This window comes from Felis catus, chromosome A2 (assembly GCF_018350175.1).
Source record: "Felis catus isolate Fca126 chromosome A2, F.catus_Fca126_mat1.0, whole genome shotgun sequence".
Lineage (NCBI taxonomy): Eukaryota > Metazoa > Chordata > Mammalia > Carnivora > Felidae > Felis > Felis catus.
In genome coordinates this window covers 111985164-111991163 of record NC_058369.1, presented here as the reverse complement: position 1 = coordinate 111991163, position 6000 = coordinate 111985164, and the positions used below count along the sequence as shown (strand labels likewise).

The following is a 6000-nucleotide window of genomic DNA, read 5'->3' as shown; positions in this document are numbered from 1 at the left end:
AAAGTACCAGTCCAAAATTCTTAAAGAATTGTTTTAAAAAACTAAGACCCCTCAAGGATTTACCTAACATGCTTAAGGTTACCTAGATAATAAACAGAAGGAATAATAATAAACCTGAATCTCTATGAACATAAAGTTTATGCCATACTATTTCTCTGTTGTCAAATCTGTATCTCCAGACCAGATCTCCAGTCTCATGTGTCCAACTGCCTTTGAGATATTTTTCAACTTACTATCAGCATGTCCAAAATTAAACTTAATATTCACTCACTAATCAATTCCCATTCTTTTGGAGTCCACATTTAATTTTTTTATCATTCAGGTATTCAATTTTCCATTTTTTTCCTGTAAAATTCTTTTTGGTTGTCAGCAATGGGAATTGTCTATATATATATATATATATATATATACACACACATATATATGTATATATATACACACTATATATACACACTATATATATACATATATATATACACAATATATATATACACTATATATATGTATATACGTGTATATATATATACACAATATATATATATTGTGTATATATATATATACATATATATAGTGTATATATATATATATACATAACATACATATATACACACTATATATATATATATACACACACACACACACACACACACACATACACACACACACTATTTCACACAAAATTTTAAACTATGTACCTCTTTAGATACCACAATGTCAAAATACATAAGACAATCAAGACTAGGAGGGTACACCCTAAAATAAAAATTCTTGTATTTGAATAGAACAAGTAAAAGTGATATTTTTCCTTTTTTTCCCCCAAAGTAACCTTTAATATATTGTATCATTGTAAGAATGTGAAAAATACCAAGGAGTGTCACCAAAAGTGTCAGTACTTCCTCTTTCCATTGCCACTACCCCTATGCCACTAACTCTTTGGGGCCTTGTCATGAAAGTTTGCCACACACTCTGTTCCCTCTCCAACAAGCCGTTCTGCAAAACTTTACGTACCTGATCTTCTTTAAACAAATCGTTGTAAGACTCGTTCCTATACAAAAAACTTGGGCAGTTGTTTCAAGTCTAAAACACTACTGGAAAACAGACTTTCCATAACTTTGGCTTACTTATGTTTCCAGCATCATCACTTCTTTAAAATGAGTACTTTCCTCCTGCTAGCTATCACACATTTCTTACTCCCATCCTTTGTTTATGTCCGAAAAGCTGCTGCCATCTTTAAATAACGCCTTTCGCTGAGAATTTAGTTAACATGCCAGGTCCTTTATAAGTCCTTCTCAATGCCTTACTTTCTGCTTCCTTCATGTCTTGAAAATAAAGTCTATACCACATATTTAGATACTTGCTTACTCAGTGCTGTTTCATATTAGCCCCTTTGTATTTTTTTGCATATGTTTTCTTGAGACTAGGAAGTAGGTCTTATTGCCCTTCCTTTGAGCATTCAAGAGCATTCAGTAAATAGCAAAAGATTAATAAACTCTGATACAGTGATTGAGATTAATGCTTCCTCTATAGCAGATATTTACTTTAAACACAAAGAGGTGATTTTAAAGATTTCAAGAATTTTCTTTTAATTCAAATATTAGCATATTAAAATTTAAGACACCCAGGATTGAATAAAGCATGAGTTCTTAATCTTAATGGGTTAGGTTCTGGATTTGTGAACATTCCAGTAATTTCCTACCCAGAGAACTTCTATGGTTAAAATATATATATATATATTTTTTTTTAATTCTGTAATCTTTTTTTAATTCTAATTCATTTCATTATGCTTGACAATGACTTTTGGTTTATTAAGAAATATATTATCAATTTCCTTTATACCGAGCAACCATAAATACTCTTCTACTAAAACTGTAAATAATCTTTTCTTGTAGGTAGTAGCGTAACTGTGTTTAGTCCCTTTAGGTGTTTCTACTCAAATTGGCTTAATTTCTTAAGGATCTCAGGAAAAGATAGGTTGTATTAGTTTTTTTTTTTCATCTCTTTTTAAAACAAAATATTTGCAGAATTTTTTACTTGAGTTACAGCTTTTTTTTTTAGTGGTACATTTTATTTTTTTAATTTTTATTTTGTTAATATAATTTATTGTCAATTTAGCTAACATACAGTGTATACAGTGTGCTCTTGGCTTCGGGAGTAGATTCCCATGATTCATCTCTTACATACAACACCCATTGCTCATTCCAACAAGTGCCCTCCTCAATGCTCATTACCCATTTCCCTTCTCCCCCAGCCAACCCCATCAACCCTCAGTTTGTTCTCTGTATTTAAGAGTCTCTCATGGTTTTCCTCCCTCTCTGAAACTATTTTTTCTCCTTCCCTTCCCCGATGGTCTTCTGTTTAGTTTCTCAAATTCCACATGTGAGTGAAAAAATATGATATCTGTCTTTCTCTGACTTATGGAAAGAGCCCAAATGTCCATCAACTGATAAATGCATAACGAAGATGTGATTTATATATACAATGGAATACTACTCGGCAATGAGAAAGAATGAAATCTTGCCATTTGCAACAACGTGGATGGAACTGGAGGGTATTACACTAAGTAAATGCTGTATTCTTAATAAAATAAAACCTCGGTAATTTAACTGGTGTTTGGATATTGTTTAAACCAAACTTAAAATCTTATTATTAATTTTTTCCAGAATCATGGAGTCTTGGAAACCTTATATTACCTTTTCAAGTAATTGTTAAAAATATTCACTGCATTAAAAACAGCAAATACTATTCTTATATATTTAATTATATTAACCTTATGGCAAACTACTGACATTAAGATTTTTTTTAGTTAATTGCCAGGGTGCCTGGGAGGCTCAGTAGGTTAAGCATCTGACTCCGGCTCAGGTCCTGATCTCAACGTTTGTGAGTTCGAGCCCTGCATTGGGCTCTGTACTGACAGCTTAGAGCCTGGAGCCTGCTTTGGGTTCTGTGTCTGTCTCTCTCTCTTCCCCCCAGCACCCGCCTCCCCAGCTCATGCTCTGTCTCTCTCTCAAAAATAAACGTTAAAAAAAATTTTTTTAAGAAAACAACAACAAAAAAAACAAAAAACAAAAAAATTTATTGCCAAATATTAGCACTTCATATATACCTAGCAAGTTTTGCAAAATTATGAGAAAAGGAAATGAGCATATGAAAATATAAAATTATGAAAAATGAGCAAAAACACAAATGTTACAAAAAGAATAAAAACGTTCTAACTTATTACCTAAAACTCTATTCTGGACTACAAAACTTTTAATAAAATAATATATAAAACAATTAAATAAAGGAGATAAAATACCTAACAGCAGATAGTTCAAATCTTATTCTATCATTAATAGGTATGTACTTTGGACAAATTCATTAACATCACTGAATTTCCAGTCACTTCATCTGAAACACAGTGAAATAATAATTATTATCTGTCATCATGATGGGAATTAAATGTGAAAGTATATATGAAGTATATAGAACAGTAAACTGATGCACATGAATCACTGGTATTTTTATTGTCAATAAGATCAATGAGATTTTGAAACAAAATGACCTAGAACTGGGGTTGACTTCTAACGCTTCAGATTTCCCTGTAGGATATTCTTACATACTTTCTTAAACTCATTGTTCAGATCTGTATGCTTATACTGTACCCTACAAGAATCATGAGTACTATTTTTTTTAAGTTTATTTATTTTGAGAGAGAGGGAGAGCACTCGTGCAAGCAGGGGAGGAGGAGACAGAGAGGAGGAGAGAGAGAATCCCAAGCAGGTTCCTTCTGGCAGTGTGGAGCCTGATAGGGAGCTCTAACTCTCCAACCTTGAAATCATGACCTGAGCCAAAACCAAGAGGCAGACACTTAACCAACTGAGCCATGCAGGAGCCCCTCAGGAGTATTATTTCTAAGTGGCAAGAACATGGCCTCTATTTCCAGGCTATTCTTCACTTGCCTAAGTAGACCTCCTTGCTTATTAGTATGGTTTCCTCACCCACTATGTCCTTATCAGGTTCTGGGTTCCTCAGTCCTCAGTACTTAACTCTCCTGTATCCTCAAACTGCTTCTCTGCATTTGTTTTCTCATCAGTATGATAACGCATCTTTCAGGAACCCCACTTGGGACCATTAGAATAGGAAGCCAACTTGACCTTTACCCATACAATGCTACTAGGTGCATATTATTATTATATGCACCACAATTTAACTCCTTTTAAATGACCAATCAAATATAATTTAAAACTCCTTTCCTCTTATCTTCCATGGCATGGCTGCAGAGATTAACAGGCAAAAGAAGAGTAACCAGAAAGTTTTCTGTAGGTATCCAGAAAGTTATTCATCTCTGAGACATATGATCATTCTGATCTCTGTGCTACTTAAAAAAAACCAATAATCACTTCTACAAGAAACATTGTTTTAATGACAAAAAAATAGATAAAATAACCTAAGCAATATCACACCTAGGGAGATTTATAAAATGCATCTACTTGATCCCAGCCCAAAACAGTTAAATAAGAATCATTTGGGGGCACCCGGGTGGCTCAGTCGGTGAGTGTCCAACTCTTGATTTCAGCTCAGGTCGTGATCCAAGGGTCAGGAGATTGCGTCCCACATCTGGCTCCGTGCTGATGGTAGAGCCTGCTTAATATTCTCTCCCTCTCTCTCCGTCTCCCTCTCTCTCTGTCTCTTTCTCTCTCTCCCTCTTTGCCCCTCTCTCCTACTCGTGTGCTATCTCTTAAATTAAAAGAAAAAAAAAAAGACTCATTTGAAAACCAGTGCCCTGAAAGAAGGTAAACACATGCATATCTGCTTACCGAGGCTTTCAAGCATTCTTCCTGACGTGGCCACCAGCCTGGCTTCCATCTGAGCAGACAAAAGTTTCAGGTTCTTCATATCCAAACAGACTTCATAGTTCCTGGGCAATGCCATCATGAATGTGTGTTTTCTGGGCTCTGAGGGGGATCTCCTTGGCGGTGGCTGTGGCAGAAGCTAGGACAACAGGTAATATAAAACTCTGCAAGGTTGACTGACTTTTATTTTAAGACAAAGTGACTCAAGAAAATGCATTTTGGAAGATTAATTTAATCCACGTTTTATCCTTTGTGATAATAAAACTTTATCTGATAGTTCCTGTGAAACTTTTGTGAGTCCCTTTGACCAATGTGAAACTTCAGTCAAGTAGAAAACGAAACCATTTATTTACCAGAGTGATAAAACATGCAAGCGTCACATGTAGTCTCTATATAGTTTTTCTTTAAACAGCCTAATGGTTTCTTTAAGGTACAATTTAAGGACATGATATCAATTCATGTTACTTGAGCTGTGTTTACATTAAGACTTAGTTTCCTTTAAGTACTGTAAACATAGTAGCTTCAATGGTGCTTAGCGCATCCAGACACTCAATAAATGTTTTTTGATGATGATAATGACGAAGATGATTTTAACTCGTGTGTTCTTTCTCTTTACTTCCACTGAATGTCTTACTGAAGATCAGACCACGGGTTGTCTTATCAGTTTTACTTTTTCTCAAAATTATATAGTGGGGCTGTTATATAAGTCTATTTCTTTGTTGTCTTCATTTTCACAATGTCAAATTTTAAAACGGAGGGAGCGGTACATTTTCTTAATCCAAGCTGCAATCTTCTGTCAGTAAGGCAGGTAATATGCCCTTTTATGCTCTGTGCCTTGTTTTTCTTTTCCTCACTCCCCTGATCTTCCTCAATAGCTGCTCTTCTGGTTACAGGCAATGTTCCCACAGGTAGTGCCATGAAGGGAGGGCAGGGGTCAGAGGTCAGTAGACTTGCTTTCATGTATGTAGCACTTACTGTAACCCAATGCATCCCCCTCCCCTGAGCAAAGCATTTGTCTTCTCAGCATGAATTGTCTACATGCAGAGCAGAGTAGGACCCCGCATAATGCTTGAAGATCCACATTTGGAAAGTCAAAACCCACACTTGAGACTTAACTGCATTCCAGTCGATGAGAAAACAAGTATCAAACCACGCCAGCACCTCGTTA

The 6000-nt window shown here is 35.2% G+C and overlaps 1 long non-coding RNA gene across 1 annotated transcript in view; it reads right to left on the bottom strand.

Moving 5' to 3' along the window:
• Positions 1-4688: 4688 nt before the first annotated feature.
• Positions 4689-6000, bottom strand: part of LOC123383897 — a 98020-nt gene continuing 96708 nt past the window's right edge. The window contains exon 5 of the long non-coding RNA XR_006594258.1: positions 4689-4971. This is a non-coding gene — a long non-coding RNA (uncharacterized LOC123383897). The remainder of the gene's footprint in view (positions 4972-6000) is intronic.